The sequence below is a fragment of the Euleptes europaea genome, chromosome 6 (assembly GCF_029931775.1).
Source record: "Euleptes europaea isolate rEulEur1 chromosome 6, rEulEur1.hap1, whole genome shotgun sequence".
In the NCBI taxonomy this organism is placed as follows: Eukaryota; Metazoa; Chordata; class Lepidosauria; order Squamata; family Sphaerodactylidae; genus Euleptes; species Euleptes europaea.
In genome coordinates, this window is record NC_079317.1 from 9,204,394 (window position 1) to 9,230,273 (window position 25,880).

The 25,880-nt window shown below is 47.0% G+C and overlaps 1 protein-coding gene across 2 annotated transcripts in view; it reads left to right on the forward strand.

The window, feature by feature from the left end:
* Window positions 1-25,880, forward strand: part of DAAM1 (dishevelled associated activator of morphogenesis 1) — a 127,012-nt gene that overhangs the window by 23,500 nt on the left and 77,632 nt on the right. The window lies entirely within an intron of this gene.

The window sequence follows — 25,880 nt, forward strand, 5'->3', positions numbered from 1 at the left end:
CTGGCCCTGGTTAGTATTCCGATGGGAGACCACCAAAGAAGGCCAAGGTTGCTACGCAGAGGCAGGCAATGGCAACGCACCTCTAGAATCATAGAATCATAGAGTTGGAAGGGACCATTAGGGTCATCTAGTCCAACTCCCTGCACTATGCAGGAAATTAACAACTACCTCCCCCCCCCCACATCCCCAGTGACCCCAACCCTCGTCCCGCAATGCAGGATCTCACAATCAAAGCACTCCCGACAGATGGCCATCCAGCCTCTCCTTAAAGACCTCCGAAGATGGGGACTCCACCACCCTCCGAGGCAGCACATTCCACCATCAAACAGCCCTCACCGTCAGAAAGTTCTTCCTAATGTTTAGATGGAATCGCTTTTCTATTAGTTTAAATCCATTACTCCGTGTCCTCTGTTTATCTCTTGCCTTGAAAAACCTATAGAATTGCCATAAGTCGGCTGCGACTTGACAGTGCATTCCACCACCACCAAAAAACCCTCATAGAGTTGGGGCTCTTTGGAGTGGCACCCCATGTAGTGTGAGGGCTGCTGTTAGAAGGAAATATCACCTTTCTGTCCTGGCCAAGTGTCCGTGCTTTCTGTTTGTAGATGAGGAGAGTTGAGTTTCAGTTGCATAAACAATAGCGATTCTTACATAGTGCTTAAAACTATGCAAGTGGCTAGGTCTTGGGGAATGCCATGGCTGGGTGCTAGAGCACACCATTTGTATGCAGAAAAAGATGAAGGGTTGGTTTTTACACTCCGATTTTCTCCACCTTTTAAGGAGACTCAAACTAGTTTACAATCTCCTTCCCTTCCTCTTCCCACAACAGGCACCTTGTGAGGTAGGTGGAGCTGAGAGAGTTCGGAAAGAACTGTGACTGGCCCAAGGTCACCCAGCTGGCTTCATGTGAAGGAGTGGGGAATCAAACCCACTTCTCCAGATTAGAGCCCACCGCTCATGCAGAGGATTGGGGAATCAAACCCCATCCTCCAGATTAGAGTCCGCCGCTCATGTGGAGGAGTGGGGAATCAAACTCCGTTCTCCAAATTAGAGTCTGCCGCTCATGTGGAAGAGTGGGGAATCAAACCCCGTTCTCCAGATTAGAGTCCACCATTCATGTGGTATGGAGAGAGTGGACAGGGAGAAGCTTTTATTCCTCTCTCATAACACTAGAACACGGGGTCATCTGCTGAAGCTGGAGGGTGAGAGATTCAAAACAGATAAAAGGAAGTATTCCTTCACACAACACATAGTTAAATTGTGGAACTCCCTGCCCCAGGATGTGGTGGTGGATGCTAATTTGGAAGGCTTTAAGAGGGGAGTGGGCATGTTCATGGAGGAGAGGGCTACCCAGGGGTACTAGTCAAAATGGCTACTAGTCATGATGCATACCTGTCCTCTCCAGGATAAGAGGAGCATGCCAATTCTAATAGGTGCTGTGGAACGTAGGCAGGACGGTGCTGCTGCAGCCGTTTTGTTTGTGGGCTTCCTGGAGGCACCTGTTTTGGCCACTGTGTGAACAGTCTGCAGGACTTGATGGACCTTGGTTTGACCAAGCAGGGCCTTCCTTATGTTCTCTCATCCCTTTGCTTTCTGTCTTGTTCTTGCCGGTGCCCCACGGTTCATCACCAGGGCCTCGAGGGGAAGGCCATGCTGTTTCTGGACCATGGCGAGAGGCTGGCATCTTGCTGTCTTATTGGGCAAACGTTGTGCCCGCAAGCGTCCTTTCATGCTTCTTTGGTAATGGAAAAGCCGGCCTTGTAAAACGTCGCTTTGTGAAGATGCGGCTCCGTAATGAGGCTCTGAGAATTCTTTACGATGGCTCTTGTCCCCGGGGCTTCATTTGTGTTACATGATTAAAACAGAGTGATACTTTAAAGGGGGTAGGGAGGGGAAAAGATCTCCTTGCCAGTTTTCAGTGCGCCTTAGATTTGTGTGTGCCGTGAAATCCATGTCTGAAGGGAAGACTGCGGTCTCTGGAATACCAAGGATTGAACCTGGGACCTTCGGCATGCCAAGCAGGTGCTCTACCACTGAGCCACAGCCCCTCCCCTCAAGAGGGGTACCTTGTGAGGTAGGTGGGGCTGAGAGAGTTGGGGGGAGCTGTGACTGGCCCAAGGTCACCCAGCAGGCTTCATCAGGAGGAGTGGGGAATCAAACTCGGTTCACCAGGTTAGAGTTTGCTGCTCATGTTGAGAGTGGGGACTCAAACCTGGTTCTCCAGATTAGAGTCCGCTGCTCTTAACCCCTATGCCACACCTATGGGGTCACCATAAGTCAGCTATGACTTGACAGCACAGAAAAGGGGGGGGGAATAGGCCTGGAAGCTTTTCTTTTGCATAGAAGCTTGTTATTTATTATGATATGATTTATTATAATGTTAGGGGAGAAGCCACAGCTCTGTGGCAGAGCACTGAAGGTCCCTGCTTCAATCCCCGGCATCTCCAGTTAACGAATCTGGCAGTAGGTGATGTGAAAGGCGAGCCCCTGCCAGTCTGAGTAGACAATACTGACTTTAATGGGTGAAGAGTCTGTAGTGTTGCCAACCTCCAGGTATTAGCAGGAGATCTCCTGCTATTACAACTGAGCTCTAGCCGATAGAGATCAGTTCCACTGGAGAAAATGGCCGCTTTGGCAATTGGACACTATGGCATTGAAGTCCCTCCCCAAACCCCACCCTCCTCAGGCTCCACTCCAAAAACCTCCCGCTGGTGGTGAAGAGGGACCTGGCAACCCTAAGGGTCTGATTCAGTAAAAACTGTCTTCTTGCGTTCTTCTTTCATGCCATCTCTGTGCTGAATGCTGGGCCTCCTCTAGGCAAGAGAAAAAGGTAAAGGTCCCCTGTGCAAGCACCGGGTCATTCCTGACCCATGGGGTGACGTCACATCCCAATGTTTCCTAGGCAGAATTTTGTTTTACGGAGTGGTTTGCCAGTGCCTTCCACAGTCATCTTCCCTTTACTCCCAGCAAGCTGGTCCTCATTTTACCAACCTAGGAAGGATGGAGCCAGCTACCTGAAACCGTCTTCCATCGGGATCAAACTCAGGTCGTGAGCAGAGCTTGGACTGCAGTACTGCAGCTTACCATTCTGCGCCACGGGGTTCCTTAAGAGAAGGGAACAAACATTGGTTTTCCAGAGTTGTACACGGTGCTGTGGCCATGGTTCCTCCGTCACCTCCTCCTAATGCCTGGCGGTAAGCTAGACTCCCCGCTGTGATCCACCTCTCCAGCCGCTGCTGCGTGCCTTGCTAGCAGGCAGCGAAGGATCTTGCAGCATGAGTACGTGTTTGGCTTAGAAAGGAGAGCAATAACGCAGCGCCTCCGTATTGATGACGACGGGGTGCCCGGGTGATCAATGCACAGTGCTGAAAGTAATGGGGTTTAAAAGCAGGGAGGCCTTTCTGGAGGAGATTTAGGAGGGGGATAAAAGCCCTCTCGTCAAATATTTAAAAAGATGTCTGAACTAAGCAGGAAGGAGCAGTTGCTCACGCAGTTGGGATCGAAGCAATGAGCCAAGTAGGCTTTCGGGAAGGTAAGCATCGTGGAGAGAGCCACTTAATGGTCATAAGAATCTGTTGACAAAGCGATGGCCAAACAGGTGCCTCTAGGAAGCCCACAAGCAAGATGACTGTGGCAGCATCTTGCCTGTTTTCCAGAGCACCTAATATATTTGGCATGCTCCTCTGATCCTGGAGAGAATAGGTATGCATCATGACTAGTATTCATTTTGACTACTAGCCATGGCTAACCCTATCCCCCATGAACATGTCCACTTCCAAGTTGGCAGCCATCGCCACAACCTGGGGCATGGAGTTCCACAATTTACAGTCCCTTTCCGGAGGGACTGTAGCATCTCCTACCTTTGAGGCAATTGAGGGCAGGTTGCTAAAGATTCTTTAGGCTGCTTCTGCTTCTTCTTCTGCTTCTTCTTTTGCTGCCTCAGTTTTCTGTGCATGCACACTAGCAACAGAGCCTTCCAAAAAGCAGCCACCCCCCAATGGGGGGATATTTAGAGACTCTCTCAATCCAGCAGCATCAGGGAGGATCCACATCCCACTTGTGGGTCCTGATCTGTTGGCTGAAGACAACAGAGGGAGTCCATGTAACATAACACAGCATAGTTATGGACTGGGAGACCTGGGATCGAGTCCCCATCTTGCTGTGAAACTCACGGGGTGACCTTGGCCAGTCATACTCTTAGCCTAAGCTACTTCACAGGGCTGTTGTGAGGATAACATGGAGGAATGGCGAATCATGTATGCGGGCCTGAGCCAGCATGGTGTAGTGGTTAAGAGGGGCGGACTCTAATCTGGTGAACCAGGTTTGATTCCCAACTCCTCCACATGAAGCCTGCTGGGTGACCTTGGGCTAGTCACAGTTCTCTCCGAACTCTCTCTGCCTCACCTTCCTCACACGGAGTCTGTTGTGGGGAGAGGAAGGGAAGGTGATTGTAAGCCTGTTTGATTCTCCTTAAAAGATAAAGTCGGCATATAAAAACCAACTCTTCTTCTTCCTTGCAAGAAGGAATAAAGATAAAATTATAGTAAACAAAATAAATATGTTCGTGGTTTGTTGGTTTTCTTTCCCCCCTCCAGCCGGTGTTAAGGCCTCGATGTTCTCTGGCGGTTTCCTTCATAAATCTTACGTGGTTCAGTCTGGCTGGGAGAGGGATTTGGCAGAGGTTAAAAGATGCTCAGCGGGGGCTCGACTGCCGTATTATAATAATTATGACGAATCTGTAGCCCCACAGGAGTATAGTTACAAATATTACCAACACATAACAGTTGATGTTAGTACATAAAATGGAAAAGGATCCTTTTCTTCACTTTTATTGATGTTATATACATCCTGAAACGCTGGACACCATATACAAAGTGTCAGCCGGGTGTCATACTATTTTAACAAAAAGCCACACAGAATAAAAGACTTTTATATACTTTTTAAACCTTATACAACGTTTGTGTATAAGTCAGGATGTGTATTGTAAAATTGTGTGTGTATGACCACTGAGGAAGGCCTGTAAAAGGCCTAAATGCATCTGGTCAGATTTTGGTCATTTTATGTACTAACATCAATTGTTATGTGTTGGTAATATTTGTAACTATGTTTGTGCTTTTTAGGAAGCCTGTGTTTTAGGCGGCTGCTGCTGCTTCTTCTTCCTCTTCCTCCTCCGTAATAAGATAGCGAAGGGTAAATGGCAGGATCCAGCCCCAGGTCTTTGCAAGAGGTACCTTTCCTGCCAGCTCTCTTTCCTTTAATGAGTTTTTAAAATGAGGCCGGGCGTGCGAGTCATCTGTAAAATGAGAACGGGGAGTGAAGGAAGAACGTAGAATGACCCGAGAATTGGTGCGAGCCAGATTATAGACTGACTTTAATAGCTTAGTGCAAAACAGCCAGATGGAAATCCCTTGAGCGATTCGATTGGATTTTATGGAATGAAAACCTTTGAAATCTGAAGATTTCTGAATGGATTGGCTGGTGGTGGTTGTATTGAAGCCGGAGTCAGTGCAACCCAAGTATTGCTGTCTGGATAACTTGGAAATGTTGGGAGTTTTTTGTTTGTTTGTTTCTGAGCCTTGTAATGAAGCTTGTTCTTAGAGGAAGGGGGGGGCTTTCAGAAATGAAAATGGGGCTTCTCGCAAGCACCTAATTCAAGCACTTAAACTAGTTTTGGAAGACAAATTCCAGTTTCCAACCCCCGCCCCCCCGTGATAAAAGTACAGGATTTTTGCACTAAAAGGTGCTTCGTGTTCCAGCGTGGTGTCGTGGTTAAGAGCGTGTGGGCTCTAATCTGGTGAAGCAGGTTGGTTTCCCCACTCCTGCACGTGAAGCCAGCTGGGCGACCTTGGGCTAGTCACAGTTCTCTCTGAACTCTCTCAGCCCCACCTACCTCACAGGGTGTCTGTTGTGGGGAAGGGAAGACGGTTGTAAGCCGGTTTGATTCTTCCTTAAGTGGTAGAGAAAGTCGGCATATAAAAACCAACTCTTCTTCCTCTTCCTCCTCCTCCTAGACAGCAATGTTATTCCCGGCAATACTTTGCAGCCAGCTCAGCATCTATATTAAACTGCTGCAGCTGGTGGGCTTTCTACAGGGTGGTAGAGAGATGTGTGTTTGCCGCAAATTGAGGGGGTACCATCCTGGCACGGTAGAATGGACTGCAGTGTTTGAGGTTGCATAAATAATACAGTGCCAGTAAAATAGTAGGAAGTTGTGTATGTTCGGCCCTAACCTGGATGGTCCAGGCTAGCTCAATGTCATCTGGTCTCGGAAGCTAAGCAGGGGCAAGCCTGCTTCATACTTGGATGGGAGACCACCAGGGAAGTCCAGGGTTGCTACATAGAGGCAGGCAATGGAAACCCCTTCTGTTCGTCTCTTGCCTTGAAAACTCTACGAGGGGCTGCCATATGTCAGCTATGACTTGACGGCACATTGCTGGCTCTCTCAAGAGATTCTGTCCATCCGTTGGGCCTCAGTACTTTCTTTAGCACCCAAACTGCAGCGATTTCCTTCCACCTTGAAGTAGGGTTGCCAGGTCCCTCTCTGCCACCGGTGGGAGGTTTTTTTGGGGTGGAGCCTGAGGAGGGCGGGGTTTGGGGAGGGGAGGGACGTCAATGCCAGAGAGTCCAATGGTCGAAGTGGCCATTTTCTCCAGGTGAACTGATCTCTATCAGCTGGAGGTCAGTTGTAATAGCAGGAGATATCCTGCCTCCGCCTGGAGGTAGGCAACCCTACCTTGAAGGATGAAGTCCAAGAGGATCCAAAAGGGTGAAGCTGCCTTACAGTGAATCAGACCCTTGGTCCATCGAAGTCAGTATTGTCTGCTCAGGCCGGCAGCAGCTCTCCAGGGTCTCAGGCAGAGGTCTTTCATGTCACCTACTTGCCTAGTCCCTTTAACTGGAGATGTCGAGGATTGCACCTGGGACCTTCTGCATGCCAAGCAGATGCTCTACCACTGAACCACAGCGTCACTCCTTCCAAAGACCTTTGAGGAACTGCCTGAACAAGCGTTCCCTAGACAAGCCACATTTTAATAGCAAGTTTTCCTGGTCTGATCAGGACAGTATTCAGGTCAACACAATACAAATCTGCTTTCTCCTGTGCGGACTTGGCTTTTCCTCTGCTTCGCTCTCCACACTACTAGTCCTTGCATTTCCCAAGGTTTCTTTTCTCTCCCCACCCTCCTTAAATCACACTAACAATAAGCAAACGCTGCATGACCAAATACCTTTCATGGTCAAATGGCTCATTGTTTAAAAAGTTTCAATTTAAAACCCTGAAGATTGCTAACAGATGCGAATTTTGGCTGTAGAAGTCACTCCTAGAAAAGAGAAGAGAGAGAGAGCAGGTACTTGCATGTGGAACTTACAAGGAACCTCCCCTTTAAAAAGCCACAATCCAAAAGGATTTCCTATTGAAACAATACCTTCTGGCGTAATGCAAGAAAAGCCCTGCTGGGTCAGAGCGAGGGATCATTTAGTCCAGCATTCCCAGTGCTTCCAGAGAGCCCAGAAGCAAGGCATAAAGGCAACAAGTCCTTTCCTGCCATTTGCCGGTATTCTGGGGTAGACTGCTTCCAAACATGCAGGCTCCATTTGGCTTTTGAAGGCCGGCAGCTGCTGATGAACTTAATCATTTACAAATTCATCTGATCCCTTTTTAAGGCCAGTGAGCATCCTGACATTTTGTGGCAGTAAATGCAGTCTCTCCTGAATCATCCCCTAATAAATTCCATGTGGTGACCCAGAATTCTACTATTGGGGGGGGGGAAACTCTGGACCTCTCTCCCTGTGGAGATTAGCCTGTCCCCTTCTGTTGCCGTCTTCCACCAGTGGGTGAAGACTTTTGTTTTTTTTTGGGTTTTTTTGGTTTGGCACTTCCTCAGTGATCCCTCCTTCCTGCATGTGTTAAGCGCCATAAAGTCGCTTCTGACTCATGGTGACCCTATGAATTAATTACCTTCACAATGTCCTATCACTAACAGCCTTGCTCAGGACTTACAGACGTAGGGCCGTGGCTTCCTATATGGAGTCAATACATCTCATGTTGGGTCTTCCTCTTTTCCTGCTGCCTTCAACTTTTCCTAGCATTATTGTCCCATCCAGTGAGTCTTGTCTTCTCATAATGTGACCAAAGTACGACAGCCTCAGTTTAGTCATTTTAGCTTCTGGGGTCAGTTCAGGCTTGATTTGATCTAGAATCCAATTGTTTGTGTTTATTGCCGTTTATTGCCCCAGGCTATCCTGATCTTGCCAGATCTCGAAAGCCAAGTAGGATTGGCCCTAGTTAGTAATTTGGATGGGCAACCTCCAAGGAATACCAGGGTTGGATGTGGAGGCAGGCAATGGCAAACCACCTCCGAACGTCTCTTGCCTTGAAAACCCTACAGCTGTGACTTGACGGCAAAAAAAAAAAAGGATTGGGCTACAGGGTGGTGGTCTGTCTCATTTCATCCAGCCTGGGGGTTTGACAACAGATGCAGCAGGGCCAGGCCACGTTGGCGCAGAGACACCCAGCTGGTGTTCCTGGAACGTCTGCCACCTTTAATGAGACATTTTGGGATCATTTGCCTCTTTGCCCAAGGTTATGAGATCTGCTTATCTTTTCCATGTGACTCGTCGGGTGGCGATTTTACACTTGACCTTCAAGTGATGGAGCAAATTGACAAGGTTGGCACGTCTGTCACATTTCGCACTGGGAGAAAAAGCCATCGTTTGGGGCACAAGGTTGAAAACTCGCACATTTCGATCGCTTCTGGTCAACTCTTCGGAATGCTAAAAATATAAAATAAATGGAGATAGCAGCTACGGTTTCTTTCCATCAATGCTGGCCTCCTTACTATGCCCTACCTTGGGCAAGTTACAGCTCTGTTAGAGCTCTCTCAATCCCACCTACCTCACAGGGTGTCTGTTCTGGGGAGGGAAAGGGAAGGTGATTGTAAGCTAGTTTGATTCTTTCTTAAGTGGGAGAGAAAGTCGGCATATAAAAACCAACTCTCCTCCTCCTCCTCCTCTTCCTTCTTCTTCTATCTCCCTTGAATTTATTCTATTTTATGGGGCGCTAGGACTCTCTACAGGCCTCACTGTGGCCTATACATCACAATTAAGAGCCCCATCAGATTCAGGTGCAGAAAAGAGCAAACAAAATGATTAGGGGACTAGAGCAACTGCCCTTTGAGGAGCGGTTAAAGCGTTTAGGGCTGTTTAGCCTGGAAAGGAGGAGGTTAAGGGGAGACATGATAAAGGTCTATCAAATGATGCATGGTTTGGAGAGAGTGGACAGGGAGAAGCTTTTCTCCCACTCTCATAATGCTAGAATGCAGGGTCATCTGCTGAAGCTGGAGGATGAGAGATTCAAAACAGATAAAAGGAAGTATTTTTTCACACAATGCATAGTTAAATTGTGGAACTCCCTGCCCCAGGATGTGGTGATGGCTGCCAACTTGGAAGGCTTTAAGCGGGGAGTGGACATGTTCATGGGGGAGAGGGTTATTTATTGCTACTAGTAAGAATGGATACTAGTCATGATGCATACCTGTTCTCTCCAGCACCAGATGAGCATGCCTATTATATCAGGTGCTGTGGAACACAGGCAGGATGGTGCTGCTGCAGTCGTCTTGTTTGTGGGCTTCCTGGAGGCACCTGGTTGGCCACTTTTCTGAACAGACTGCTGGACTTGATGGGCCTTGGCCTGATCCAGCAGGGCCTTTCTTATGCTTTTATGTTGTTCTCTATTTATTGATTTCATGGTTTTAATACGTTTTTATTATGTTTTACTGTATAATCTATCTTATTGTGTGAGCTGCCCTGAACCCGGCTTTTGCTGGGGAGGGCGGGATATAAGCTTAATAAAATAAATATTAAAGGAGGGAATCCATGTGAAGTCAGCCTGTTGAGCACACGTGAAGCTGCCTTATACTGAATTAGACCTTTGGTTTATCAAGGTCAGCCTTGTCTACTCAGACTGACAGCGGCTGTCCAGGGTCTCAGAGGGAGGTCTTTCACATCATTTACTGCCTGGTCCTTTTAACTGGAGATGTCGAGGATTGAACCTGGCACCTTCTGCATGCAAAGGAAAGGCTCTTTCACAGAGATGCAGCCATTCCCCTGTAAATACACATGAAGCGTATACTGTTATGCAACTTTGAAATCCAAGATAGATGGGGCAGTAACAGCAATGCCTTGCCTAGCAGATATGGAAGAAATATGTAATCGTTTGGAACACGAAGTGAGCCAACCTGTGGTATGCGTGACCTGACTTGATACCAGAAGCAGGAGTTTGGGGCAGGAGGATTAGGGTTGCCAGGTCCCTCTTCAACACCGGCAGGAAGTTTTTGGGGCAGAGCCTGAGGAGGGCAGGGTTTGGGGAGGGAAGGGACTTCAATGCCATACAGTCCAATAGCCAAAGCGGCCGTTTTCTTCAGGTGAACTGATCTCTATTGGCTGGAGATCAGTTGTCATAGCGGGAGATCTCCAGCTAGTACCTGGAAGTTAGAACAAAAAGGCACGTTTACTATAAAAGTCAAGCTGAGGGAAAGTATAGTAAAGGCTCTGTAAATGACACACGAACTCTTATTCTATAAGCCAGTGAATTTAGTGACAACCGTGAAAATATTACATACATACAAAACTATTAAAGGAAACTTATAAAAATAACTATGAGTACAATGTGATGCAATACAAAAATATATTTTATAGGCTTATCACGTTCAATAACTTATCAGTCTCTTAGAATTTTATACTGTTCATAAGCTTGTTATTCCTTCAGGAACAGGGAGAAGGATGACGGACGATAGGTGGAGAGGAACGCCGTCCGGATGCTTTGCGTTTTCACTACCCCGTGGGCAGCTTCATCAGCTCTCCTTTCAATTGGAGTCTAAGCTCCTTCAATAAGTTACCAAATATATACAATCTCTCATAAGTTTGAAGTTTCATGCGCCTGCTAGGCTGCTCTGCTCTTAGCAGCTAAGGCTGCTCTGCTCAAGCAGCAGTTACTGAACGTGATAAGCCTATAAAATATATTTTTGTATTGCATCACATTGTACTCATAGTTATTTTTATAAGTTTCCTTTAATAGTTTTGTATGTATGTAATATTTTCACTGTTGTCACTAAATTCACTGGCTTATAGAATAAGAGTTCGTGTGTCATTTACAGAGCCTTTACTATACTTTCCCCCAGTACCTGGAAGTTGGCAACCCTAAGGAGAGTGCACGACTCTGCCTGTGGCAAAGGTAGTCTGTTGTGCATGCTTCTTGTGTAGGGTGGCACGGCACATGAACTGTAGTGTTCTTTGCTATGACACTATTTCATGTGGACTGGCCAAAATGTGAGGCACCCTGCTTTGTTGACTGCCGTGCTGGATTGGACCAGTGGTCTGTCTAGTCCACTGTCCTGTTTCCCACATTGGCCAGCCTAATGCCTTTGAAGGATTACCAGTAGGGACACAGAGGCCAAAGCTTCCATCTTTTGTTGCCCCCTCCAGCAACTGGTATTCAGAGATCCGTTGAATCCTGGCTAATAGCCGTCGATAGATCTCTCCTCTGTGCATTTGTCTGAAACCGTTTTTGTTGCAGTGACTTCCGCTGCTTAACTGTGCTTTTTTTTTTTTTTTTTTTTAAAGCTCTCTCATGCATTTGTATCCATCTCATCCACGTTTTGGAAAATTGGCCATTGCCTGCCTCTGCGTAGCGACCCTGGTCTTCCTTGGTTGTCTCCTGTTCAAATGCTAACCTGGGCTGACCCTTCTTAGCTTTTGAGATCTGGCGAGATCAGGCTAGCCTGAGCTATCCAGGTCAGAGCTCTTAGCTCTATATAGTTATTGAATAGTGGTCTCACGTTTTCGGCATGCATTAGTCAAGCACCGGAGTGCCTCAGGTCTGCATTCGAATCCCCGCTCACCAGTGATGTTCAGGGGGTGAAGCGGACCATATGGATCTTTCTTGAGAACCAGTGTGGGGTAGTGGTTAAGAGTGTTGGTTTAGAGCGGTGGACTCTGATCAGAAGAACCGGGTTTGATTCCCTGCTCCTTCACATGAGCAGCGGAGGCTAATCTGGTGAACTGGATTTGTTTCCCCGCTCCTGCACATGAAGCCAGCTGGGTGACCTTGGGCTCGTCACGCTCTCTCAGCCCCACCTGCCTCATAGGGTGTCTGTTGTAAGGAGGGGAAGGGAAAAGTGATTGTAAGCCGGTTTGATTCTTCCTTAAGTGGGAGAGAAAGTTGGCATATAAAAACCAACTCTTCTTCAGTTTCTATCTTCCCCACAGGCTTGTTTATAAAATGAGAGAAATCTCATGTGCGTCTTGGGAGAAGGCTAAGATAGATACTAGTCATGCTGCATACCTATTCTCTCTAAGAACATAAGAAAGGCCCTGCTGGATCAAACCAAGGCCCATCAGGTCCAACAGTCTGTTCACACAGTGGCCAACCAGGTGCCTCTAGGAAACCCACAAGCAAGACGACTACAGCAGCACCATCCTGCCTGTGTTCCACAGCACCCAAAATAATAGGCATGCTCCTCTGATACTAGAGAGAATAGGTATGCAGCATGACTAGTATCCATTTTAACAAATAGCCATGAATACTTCTCTCCTCCATGAATATGTCCGCTCCCCTCTGAAAGCCCTCCAAGCTGGCAGCCATCACCACATCCTGGGGCAGGGAGTTCCACAATTTAACTATGCGTTGTGTGAAAAAATACTTCCTTTTATCTGTTTTGAATCTCTCATCCTCCAGCTGTAGCAGATGACCCCGTGTTCTAGTATTATGGGAGAGGGAGAAAAACTTCTCCCTGTCCATTCTCTCCAAACCATGCATAATTTTATAGATCTCTATCATGTCTCCCCTTAGCTGCCTTCTTTCCAAGCTAAACAGCCCTAAGCGTCCTAACCGCTCCCCATAGGACAGTTGCTCTAGTCCCCTAATCATTTTGGTTGCTCTTTTCTGCACCTTCTCAAGCTCTGTAATATCCTTTTTTAGGTGTGGTGACCAGAACTGTACACAGTATTCCAAGTGTGGTCTCACCATAGATTTGTACAAGGGCAGAATGATATCAGCAGTTTTATTCTCTATTCCTTGTCTAATTATGGTCAGCATGGAATTTGCCTTTTTTACAGGAGCTGCACACTGGGTTGACATCTTCATTGAGCTATCCACTACCACCCCAAGATCCCTTTCTTGGTCTGTCGCTGCCAGCACAGATCCCATCAGTGTATATGTGAAATTGGGATTTTTTGCCCCAATATGCATCACTTGCTCACATTGAATCTTATTTGCCATTTTAATGCCCATTCTTCCAGTATGCAGAGATCCTTCTGGAGCTCTTCACAGTCCGATTTTGTTTTAACCACCCTAAATAATTTGGTGTCATCTGCAAACTTGGCTACTTCACTGTTTAACCCCAACTCCAGGTCATTGATGAACAGGTTGAAAAGCACCGGTCCCAACACAAATCCCTGAGGCACCCCACTGCTCACATCCCGCCATTGGGAGAACTGACCATTGATTCCTACTCTCTGCTTCCTATTTTTCAGCCAGCTCTCAATCCATAAGAGGACTTGTCCTCTTATCCCGAGACTATGAAGTTTGCTTAGCAGTCTTTGGTGGGGGGCTTTGTCAAAAACTTTTTGGAAATCCAAATACACAATATCCAATATCCACAGGCTCATTCCTGTCCACATGCTTATTGATGCTTTCAAAAAACTCTAATAGGTTAGTGAGACAGGATCTACCCTTACAGAAGCCATGTTGGGTTTTGCCCAGCAGACCTTGCCCTTCTATATGCTTGACAATTCTATCTTTAATAATGCTTTCCACTAATTTACCCGGAACAGACGTTAAGATAACTGGCCTGTAATTTCCTGGGTCCCCCCTGGAACCTTTTTTATAAATGGGTGTTACATTGGCCATTCTCCAGTCCTCTGGTACAGAGGCTGATCGAAGGGACATATTACAGATCTTTGTTAGAAGTTCAGCAATTTTCATTTGAGTTCTTGAAGAACTCTAGGATGAATACCGTCTGGTCCATGTGACTTATTAGTTTGCAGTTTGTCTAGACGTTCTAGGACTTCCTGCCTTGTTACCACTATTTGCCTCAGTTCCTCATTTTCCCCTCTCCAAAATCTCTGTTCAGGAGAAGGAATCTGTCCTCTATCTTCAACAGTGAAAACAGATGAGAAGAATTCATTTACTTTTTCAGCAATCGCTTTATCCTCCCTTTACTCCCATTGTCATCCAAATGTCCAACCGCTTCCCTAGTTGGTTTCCTACTCCTAATATACTTAAATAATTTCTTATTGTTTGTTTTAATGTGTTTAGCAATATGCCCCTCAAAATCTTTTTTTTTTGCATCTCTAATTATCTGCTTGCATTTCCTTTGTGCAAGTTTGTGTTTGCTTCTGTATCAGAGGAGCATGCCTATTATTTTGGGTGCAGTGGAACACAGGCAGGATGGTGCTGCTGCAGTCGTCTTGTTTGTGGCTTCCTAGAAGCACCTGGTTGGCCACTGTGTGAACAGACTGCTGGACTTGATGGGCCTTGGTCTGATCCAGCAGGGCCTTTCTTATGTTCTTATAGAAGGCTGGGACCTTGAAGAAGATTTAAGTCAGCTTTGCAGTACTCACCAATGGGCTTTCAAGAAGCTGCCCGTGATCACCTGGAGGGCCGGTGGGGCTGGCCATCTGGACCTGTTTTATGAAGCAGAGTCTGTGCCTAACATATGGACGCCCTACCCATTGAGAGAGAGACAATGAATGAGAATGCCTTCGGTGCATTCAGAAGGCATTCATCTGAACTTTCTGTCTGCCCTACTCCCTGGCCCGGGCTGAGGATTTAGCACCATTGTGAGTCTGCATCTGCAAGGTCTTCTTTTCATTAATCTGTGGCAACAGAATGCCTTTGTCGCAATCTAGGGGGTTGTGACGACTTATCCCCCTTTTGTTTCCCGGCTCCAAGGTCATGGGCCTAACCTTCCGTGACAGCAACAGGGGCTCGGCTGGCTCTGTGGGAATCTTTCCTTGCAGCTGGTCTTTTTTTGTTTTTTTTAAACAGGGGTGATTTCTAGCAATTTTATTAATGGATTATTCCATGGAAAAAGAAACCCCCTGGGCCTGGTATCAAGGCTCTGAGCCTGGTTACTTCAAATTGCCGAGTAAAGCAGATGGCAGGACTGGGACTTGGGAAATATTTTCTCTCTGGACAATCTGCAGAAACGTGCCTATTACCCCTTCTTTATATCTAATTGGTGCTTCGAAGATGAGCATATTTGGTAAGGATTTGAATCCATTAAGCTGCCTTAGACTGAATCATCAGCCCATCAAGGTCGGTATCGTCTACTCGGAGTGGCAGTCGCTCTCCAGAGTCTCAGACTGAAGTCTTTCACACCACCTGTGGCCTGATCCTTTTAAAGGGAGATGCCAGGGATTGAACTTGGGACCTTCAGCACACCAAACAGATACTCTGTCACTGAGCTATGACCCCTTCCCCTAAAAGAGGAATGTACGTGCAACAAGCAATGGTGGTAGCCCCTACTTCAGTAAGGACATAAGAAAGGCCCTGCCCTGTAAACAGTCTGCCTAGTAAACGTCGGGATGTGACGTCACCCCATGGGTCAGGAATGGCCCGGTGCTTGCACAGGGGACCTTTTTTCTTACTGTAGTCACATGGGGGGATAAATAACCTCTGAGGAAAGAGGTATTCCTGGCCCAGGTATTGTGAGAGAATTACTTTAAGTGCTGTGAAGTAATTCCATGGTGAGAAAAAGGAAGGAAGCAGGGGGAATCTCCATTATTTCCTAGTTTTAGGCACTGGAGTAAACATATGAACCTCTGTGTGCAAGCTCTGGGACTAAGCTACCTTAAAGAGTTGGAAATCTGGATTAAGTAAAACAACATCTGCGCTGTACTTGTTGAGTAACTTATTATTTACATAGAAAATTTGTACCTTTCCTGGGAGGGGCTGTGGCTCAGTGGTAGAGTGTCTGCTTGGCATGCAAAAGGTCCCAGGTTCAATCCCTGGCATCTCCAATTAAAGGGACCAGGCAAGTAGGTGATGTGAAAGACCTTGACCTGAGACCCCGGAGAGCCGCTGCCGGTCTGAGTAGACAATAGTGACTTTGATGGACCAAGGGTCTGATTCAGTAGAAGGCAGCTTCATGTGTTCAATACTCATTTTTCCTACATTACTGTGACAAATAATAAAATTCTGCTATTTTACTGTTGAACTGAATAAAGCCTCTGGTGTCTCAATTATCTGGGGTAAAACAAAGTAGAAGACAAGGGAGAGATTTCCCCCCTCGTCACACGTCGAAAATGATAGACCTTCCATACCACCTACATCTCTTAAACAATGGCCTGCCCTCTCCCCAGTTTGCCTAATGCGTGTTCTGCTCCTAACCATCCTGTGTTCAGTCCAGCGAACGGGGAACCCTTTTTGTAAAACGTTCGAAGTATGCCAACAGCATCTTTTTAGAATCAGCAGGGCTTACTCCTGTGTAATGCTGCGAAAATATAACAGCAGTGTCTGTGTGGCGTTCGCTAAGTGGCCAGTCGGTGGCAGCTATTTGTAGTAAATTTCCCCCTCTTAATTGGGTTCTGCTGTGCTTAATTGAGAGCAGTTCTTGCAAATCGTCACTCTCCGAGGAGGAAACAAAGGACCCCGCCGGAGGTGAGAAAAGAGGAAACGTTTCCCTTTTAGCGGTAATTCTGACGGGAGAACCTGCAATCGCGTCTCTTCCATCCCTCCTCCTCCCGTTCAGGGAGACCCTTTTCACTCCCTCGCTTCCGTCCCGGGCTGGGCCACCTGCCTCTTCCCAGCCCGACCTGACCCCGGGCTGACAGCGGCTCGGGCCGGCGTCCTGTCTTGTCTGCGTGTCAGCAAAACGCAGGAAGCCGCTGTCAGCCTGCAGCTGGGCCTCTGCCACAGGTGCAGATAAGGGATTTTTGCAAGTCTGTCAGTCACCCGGCGGCCGCTAGAGCCGGGCCCAGCTTTCTCGACTTTTGCTTGATGTGTTTTGAACATTTGCATGTTTGATACGGGAGAACCTGTAATACCCACCCTTAAGCAGTTTGCACAAAAATCCAAAGCACTTCTCTGCTTTTTGTCCAAGGCCTTGTCAGAGCTGTGACAGGCCAGGGCAAAAAAGCTCCCAAAGGTTGCTTATTAAGCCTTTAGGAAGCTGTGCCGTCCCTGAGCTAGCCAACAAGGCACAGTGGAAGGGACAGCACGTGCCCTGCTTTCCTGGAATTAGCTGGAAGATAGAGAGCTGTGCTTTGCATATTGGTGACATCTTGCTCCAAATCGCCGAGTGATCTCTCCCAGTAGCTTCATATAGATGTTAAACAGCAAGAGGAACAAGATTTGGTATCTTCTGGCACCCCATAGGCCAGGGGTGGGGAACATCAGGCCCGGGGGCCGTACAAGGCCCGCAAAATCATTTGGTCTGGCCCTTTATGGGTCCTGGCAGATCTCTAGCTCAGAAAGATCTAAGGCTGGCGATCCGCCCCCTCCCGCAGACAGGAATAGCCTCTATTCAAGGTGGATGTGAGTTTGTTTTGCCGAGAAAAGGAACCTTTCCCCCACTTGCAGAAGAGTCGGTAGCTATGGAGCTGCTAGGACCACCCAAGAAACTGTGTTAACCCTTTCCCACCTTGGCCATGGAGAAACTTCATGGCAGACACTCGGAGCCGCCTCCGATTGTGCCCCTTGGCTAAATGTTTGACCAAATATAGCAGGCTAATTTTTAAGTTGATAATTTTGTCTAGCCCGTGAATGATGTTATAAATATGCAAATGGCCTTTGGCGGAAAAAAGGTTCCCCACTCCTGCCATAGGCCAGTGTGTGTGTGTGTGTGTGTGTGTGTGTGTGTGTGTGTGTGTGTGTGTGTGTGTGTGTGTGTGTGAAGTAGCAGCCGACTTATGGAGATTCCTTATGGGGTTTTCAAGGCAAGAGACTAACAGAGGTGGTTTGCCAGTGCCTGCCTCTGCATAGCAACCCTGTCATTCCTTGGTGGTCTCCCATCCAGATACTAACCAGGGCTGACCCTGCTTAGCTTCCAAGATCTGACAAGCTCAGGCTATACCATGCTGCCTTCCCTCCCCCATAGACCAATAAAAAGGTAAAGGTCCCCTGTGCAAGCACCAGGTCATTCCTGACCCATGGGGTGACGTCACATCCCGACGTTTACTAGGCAGCCTTTTGTTTACGGGGTGGTTTGCCAGTGCCTTCCCCAGTCCTCTTCCCTTTATTCCCAGCAAGCAGGGTACTAATTTTACCGACCTCGGAAGGATGGAAAGCTGAGTCAACCTTGAGCCAGCTACCTGAAACTGACTTCCGTTGGGATCGAACTCAGGTGGTGAGCAGAGCTTGGACTGCAGTACTGCAGCTTACCACTCTGTGCCACGGGGCTCCTACAGGCCAATGGAACCTTACAATTCAGGAAGAAATGGATTAGGCACCATTTTAACATTCATCCTAACTAGGCAGACCAGAAAGATATCGGGGGAGGGGGAAGGCAGTGTTGGCTCAGTAGTAGAGCATCTCCCTGACATGCAGAAGGTCCCAGGTTCAATTCCCAGCATTTAGAAGGATCAGGTAGGTGATAACGTGAAATATCTGTGCCTGAGATCTTAAAAGACCAATGGTTTGACAACCTTAAAGTCAGGTTCAGATTATCATGTTTGGTTGACGACATTAACCAATAGAATAAGGAGGGTCTTCTTCCCCTGTTGATCCGCTAGTATCGATCCAGCAAGTCGACCAAGACAGATTTAGTATGGAAACCAGGCTGAAAAAAGATTTAGGTAATTGTTTTTGTTCAGAAATGCCTGGAGGAGAGAAGCCACCGCTCTGTGAATGTCATTATAGGAAAGATAATTTCATTTCCCTCTAATTTTAGGGAGTGTGAGAGACTGTCCTATGGGAGCTGGCAAAGCCATCAGCATTTAGAAGATGCCTCTACAGGGCCTGATTTGCTGAGATAAAGACGGGCTGCTGGGAGATTGAAACTGCTTTAAAATTATTTTCATACCGCTTCCTATTTTATGACAGATGTCTTTAATTGACGTTGCAATTTTAATTTTTGCTTTTGGAATGAAGTGTGCCCCGGTGTAAGCCGTTTCAGGGGACTCCTCGTGAAAAAGCGCAACATGAAATTCGCAATACGAATAAAATCTCACATTAAGTTTTAAAAGCCCCTCTTCAAAATGTTTGTGCTTCCCTGTCTCTTGGGAAACGGTGTGTGCATGCTTGCATACATCTATGGGTATCCATATAGCCTTTATTTTTATGATTCGTGTACCTTATCGTGTTGGACGAATTGTCGGTGTGAGCAGGGTCACATGAAATTTCCCAACCTGGAACTGGCCACCCTAAATTGTTCACTGAGGGGAAAACTGTCTTGAGTTTCTGTGGTAAATTGGTGCTCACAGGAAGATAGGGTTGCCAACTCCAGGCTGGGAAATTCCTGGAGATTTGGGGGTGGAGCCTGGGGAAGGCGGAGCTTGGGAAGGGGAGGAACCTCAGCAGAGTACAATGCCATAAAGTCCACCCTCCAAAGTGGCCATTTTCTCCAGGGGGACTGACCTCGGACACCTGGAGATCAGTTGTAATTCTGGGAGATCTCTAGGCTCCACCCTAATCCCAAAGACTGGGGTTCTGCCCCATCTAATTTTGACAAAAGCCCTACGATTTTTTTTAAAAGGTGAAACTGGGTGGTATTGGACCCTGTAGCAATGCCAGCATGGTGGTGTGGTTAAGAGCGGTGGTTTGAAGCGGTGGACGCTAATCTGGTGAACTGGGTTTAGTTTCCCCACTCCTCCACAGGAAGCCAGCTGGGTGGCCTTGGGCTAGTCACAGCTCTCTTAGAGCTCTCTCAGCCCCACCTCCCTCACAGGGTTTCTGTTGTGGGGAGGGGAAGGGAAAGGTGATGGTTAGCTGGTTTGATTCTTCCTTAAGTGGTAGAGAAAGTTGGCATATAAAAACCAACTCTTCTTCCTCTTCCTCTTCTCCTTCCTCTCCTCCTTCTCCGTCTCCTTCTTCCTCTTCTACTCCTCCTCTTCCTCCTTCTCCTTCTTCCTCTTCCACTCCTCCTCCTCCTCCTTTCTCCTTCTTCTTCCTCCCCTCCCCCCCAGGATGTTTCTCTCCCTTCAGGGAGGATGCAAATTAAAGCTTCCTGGGTCTGTAAAAAATGCTTCTGTAGACTGCCCTTTAAATCAGGCCTCATGACCCAATCTTGCACTTTGCCATTTTCAAGGCCTTTTAAATGCAGGGCAGATCTCCCCGTCTTCCGGTCTTCGCCCTTCGTCTGTGCTTTAAGCTTTCCGATCCGGTATGCCTCGTCTCCCAGGAAATCTTTTCGTTGAAGCTCTTCCTCCCCTGCTTCAACTCCAAGGGCAAAATACCAGATGGAGGAAAGGGTTGGGAGGTCAGGCTTGGGTTAATAGCCCATTGCGTTTGGTGTAGCCGAGGAGTCATCTTTCTCCCCTCCCCACCAATTAACGTCTTGTGAGCAAAACAAGCCAAGGGCTTTGGGGTTTTACAGTCAGAACTGGTCTTTTGTATAACCTGATCCAGAATTATTCCTCTGGGGGGGCTGAGAGACGGAAATCTCTCCATGAGATGAAGTTGCAGGAAGCCATGTTGATCCGTGGCTTGAAAATAAGCTGCTCCCCTTTAGCATTTGGCCTGATGAAGATAGATCGCGATGCGTAGCCGTGTTAGTCTGGCTGTAGTAGTCAAAAAGAGCAAGAATCCAGTAGCATCTTAAAGACTAACAGAATTTCTGGCAGGGTATGAGCTTTTTCGTGAGTCACAGGTCAGAAGGAGTAGGAGCCAGCGTGGTGTGGTGGCTAAGAGTGGTGGTTTGGAGCGGTGGACTCTGATCTGGAGAACTGAGTTTGATTCCCCACTCCTCCACATGAGTGGCGGAGGCTAATCTGGTGAACCAGGTTGGTTTCCCCATTCCTACGCATGAAGCCAGCTGGGTGACCTTGGGCCAGTCACAGCTCTCTTAGAGCTCTCTCAGCCCCACCTACCTCACAGGGTGTCTGTTGTGGGGAGGGGAAGGGAAGGCGATTGCAAGCTGGTTTGATTCTCCCTTAAGTGGTAGAGGAAGTTGGCATAGAAACATAAAGATTGACCAGGGATCCTGGAGGGGTTTTTTTTTGCCTTCCTCTGGGTATAGAGCAAGGGTCCCTGAGAGAGTAAGGAGGGAAGGTGTTGTGAATTTCCCACATTGTGCAGGGGGTTGGACTGGATGATCCTTGAGGTCCTTTCCAACTCGATGTTTCTGTGTAATTTTTTAAAACATATTTTATTATTAATTTTATAAAACAAACAAAACAATAACAAACATACACATTCACAGTCTTTTTTTCACCCATCTAGGGGTTCCGGTAAACAATTGCCATTTCACAAACTCGCATTTTATATCATTAAAAAGAAGATTAATCTACTTAATATACTATTCTGTAACCATTGCCATTATTTCTGCTTTTATTATAATTACATTCCTGACTACTCCATCTACTTTCCCATTTTTCACTTAAAAGTTGTACAATATTTATTATAGCTATTCTTTATTAAGTTTATTCTCCCCATCTAGTTTAACTACACTCTCTAGTTCTACTTTTTATTACATATGGATTAGTTATCTAATCGTTGCAGCTTCTACCACTTAGGATATAGATACATCTGAATACTCATATCTACTAACTTCTACTTTACTATGTTACACCTTAAGTTTTGCATATTCATAATAAGACGCCTGTTTCTTCTGAAATTCTTCCATCGATTCTCCTTGTAACAAATTAGATAGTTTCGCCATCACTGCGTATTCAGCCAACTTGTCTTACCATCTTTCCAGTCCTGGAATATCTTCTTGTTTTCACAATATTGCCAGTTTCTGTGACATTGATAACTTCTTGTTTGAGCAAGGAGAGCATGTACAATAGAGAACCAACATGAAGGTTCATGGCAGTGATCTGTGTGGCTTTCTAGTGCAATTCACTGACTGGATGAAAAAAAAAAAACGCTCCATTGCCTACCCACTGTGTATAATTTTCTCCCGTTTGTTCCTAGCAGTTTGTGCTGAGATATACTGTTTCAGAATGGAGAGGTTCCCTTTAACTACCGTTGCAGAAAGCTGTTCTGTGGTCCCACGATGCTCTCTAATGTTTGTTTTAAAGAGAAAACGGCACATATAGGACATCTCTCCACTGTTTTTTGGTGCTGTTCAAAATTAGTGTTCCTGACTGTGAGACCATGCGCTACTTCTTTATAAGCCTTCTGAGGCTTGCTTCGGTTCGCCAACAGTGAGCTGCTGAGTCCACCCAACGTTAAAAAAAAGAAGAAGATCAGGCATGTAAAAATCAATGCTGGTGACATTATTTGGGACATGAGTTAAGTCTTGGAAGGCTTGAAGAGGGGAGTGGACTTGTTTGTGGAGGAGAGGGCTATCCATGGCTACTAGTCCAAATGGATACTAGTCATGATGCATACCTATTCTCTCCAGGATCAGAGGAGCATGCTTATTATATTAGGGGTGCTGGGGAACACAGGCAGGACAATGCTGCTGCAGTCATCTTGTTTGTGGGCTTCCTAGAGGCACCAGGTTGGCCACTGTGTGAACAGACTGCTGGACTTGATGGGCCTTGGTCTGATCCAGCAGGGCCTTTCTTATGTTTCTGATATTAAGGCCTTAAGAGAGGAATGGACATGTTCATGAAGGAGAGGGCTTTCCATGGCTACTAGTCAAAATGACTACTAGTCACAATGCATACCCATTCTCTCCAGGATCAGAGAAGCAGGCCTATTATATCAGGTGCTGAGGAACATAGGCAGGATGGTGCTGCTGCAGTCGTCTTGTTTGTGGGCTTCCTAGAGGCTCCTGGTTGGCCACTGTGTGAACAGACTGCTGGCCTTAGTCTGATACAGCAAGGTGTTTGTTACGTTCTTATGACAGCAAAGAGCCAACATGTATGTGTTAATGCTGGCAATATTATTCGGAGCATGAGTTAGGACAGTCAAGATTCTTCCTTTTTTCAGATCAGTAGCCGTGCCAGACTTTAATTGCCGAATAAAATAGGGAATCTGGTGGCACCTGAAAGACTAATATTTTCTGCTGGAATAGGGTTGCCGCGGCCCACCCGGCCACTGGCGGGGTATGGAGGGGTGTAGGATTGCCAGATCCAGGTTGGGAAACTCCTGGAGATTTGGGGTTGGAGCCCGGGGAGGGCAGGGACCTCAGTGGGGTACGATGCCATAGAGTCCGCCTTCCAAAGCATCAGTTTTCTCCAGAGGAACTGATCTCTGTTGTCTATAATTCCAGGGGATCCCCAGGTCCCACCTGGAGGCTAGCATCCCTGTGCTGGAGTAAACTTTGTTAGTCTTCCGGGTGTCACTAGACTCCCGTCTTTTGTTTTGCTTCCCAGTTATCGCTACAGTAAATGGCCTGGTGCGTTTTTCGGTGGTGTTAAATGGCCTGTTCGTTAGACTCTGGATCTTTGGGGTGTGATTTATGACAAGCGGGAGGGCACAGAGTGCCTTGTCCTTTAGCAGGCCTCTGGTTGGAGGTGTCAAAATCTGTCGTCCAGTCGGGAACTGTCAGGTAACTCGTAAATAAATACAGTCACATTAACACAGGGAAGCCCCTCTTTTCCTCCTTGTAGCCCAAGATGGTCTGTCACGATCTGCCTGGGTTTGATTCACGGGCGCATCTTGGAATTTACCCAGCTGCGCACGCGTCATCCGGTATTATTCGTTGTCCCTTTAGACCAGGAGATCAACCTTCTTCCTTTGAGGTAACACAAAGCTGTCGGCTATGGAGACCTGGCAACGAACTCTGGCCCTCGTTTTTCTACCGTCAATCTAATCCTGCGTTGTCTTGTCCCCAGTGGTCTGGCAGATGGTTCTGGGAAGCTCGTTGGCGGGATACAAAGCTCTTTCCCTTATTTGTTCCACCTTCCGTAGCTTAAAGGTATTCTGCCTCTGAGCATGCAGGTTCTGTTTTGCTCTCCGTGACTTTGCAGCTAATATCCTTTATAGCTGATGTCCTCTCGTGACAGTGAATTTCGTAAGTTAATGATGCGTTTGTCGAGGGCTGCTTGAATTTGGAGGAGAAATATTCAGTCCAGTGCCTGAATCAGAAGTCTAAGCCCATTTTTGCTTCCTTATCTGCTGCTTGGTGAAAAGTCAGGCTGTTTAGAGTGGTGGATGAAATCAATAAAATGCCCACTTTCTCAAAAACACTTAAAAAATCAGCCAAAGGATTCCTCCGAAAAATTGTGGGGGTCACTGTTGTTTACTAGTATCTACCAATCTAGTGGATTTTTATCCCGCCCTAACCCCACGAGCTCATGACGTAGTTCTTACTTATTTTATCCTCACGTCAACCCAGCAGGGTAGTTTAGGCTGGCACACATGTCATCCAGCACGTTTTATGGCTGACTGGGGATCTGAACCCAGGCCTCTCCCAGTCACAGTCTGATGCTATTTTTTTATTATTATTATTATTATTTTTGCTATACTGGGTCTCAGTTTAGTGGGAGAGGCCCTTATGTGCTGTGCGAGGAATGTTGTGAAGCTTGGCGTTCCCCCTCAAAACGCCTCGCTAGATTGCGCGTGCTCTTTCCCTCTGGCGATACAACCTTTCCTGTGTTCCAGTTGACAAAAAACGGCATTCCTTGGCTTAAAAATAGGTGCTTGAATTTCTGGGCAGTTGTGAAAACCTCTCTCACTCTGCTGCCGTGGAAGGCATCTGTCAGCCAAACCAAGTTTAGACAAGCAGCAATTTTAACATGAGCTAATAAACGGGGCCAAAAATATAACAGATCGGCATCTCTAAACATTTGGATACCTGTGGTTGCTTTGGGGAAAAGAAAATTACTGTGCTTTCCAAAAGAGACAAATATTTTGCTAGTAGGTAAATGGGTTTCCTTTGCTCAGCTGGAGATACTGAGCTCCTTTATGTTTAGGGTTACCAGGTCCCCCCTCTCCACCAGCGGGAGGTTTTTTGGGGTGGGGCTGGGGTGGAGATAGCGCACAGCTGCACTCAACACGACTATGTCACTTCTGGGGGTAAACCCGGCAGGGCCGCTAGCATTTGGGGGGTTTGAGTGATAAAGAGTCCCTTTGCAATGCAGTTCTTCCAGGTACGGAGGATTGGTGGGCAATTGCCCGCCAAAAACACCAACCTGGCAACCCTATTTATGTTGGATTGTATTAGCACAGCCCATGTGCGCTTTTTTGTGTTTGGGTTGGGGACCGTGGCTCCGTGACGTTGCATCTGCTTTGCATGAAGAAGGTTTCAGGTTAGTGGAAGGATCAGGTAGGACATGATGTGAAAGCCCCTAGAAAGCTGTTGGCAACTAGAGGAGGTGATACTGACTTTGGGGAGGGGCCGTGGCTCAGTGGTAGAGCATCTGCTTGGCATGCAGAAAGTCCCAGGTTCAATCCAGAGTAATAATCCACAGTAGTAGTAGTAGCAGCAGCTGCAATGATAACAACAATAATAATAATCCAGAGTAACAAGACTTGTGTTTGAATCTTTGTGTCTTTGCCCTTGACTTTTTGCTGTATGCAATAATCAATGTTCCAGGCCCAGTGTGAATTTTCCAAGCCAACTCCTGTGAGCTGGGCTACGGCCTGTATTTCTGACCCCCTTGGTCTTGATTTCATTTCCACCCCCTTGTTCATAAATTAACTATCAAGTGGCTATTGTACGCTTGCTCTGGCAATATGAAAGCATCGCTGTGTTTCTTCTCCTGTGAACTCGTCGCCCCGGCTCTTGGCGGTTTGCCAGTCCAACGAGCCAACGGCTTTTTCTGCAAGTGACCTAAATTTCCTACTGGGTTGTTCAGTGATAGCCGAGGCTTGTGCGAGGCAGCTG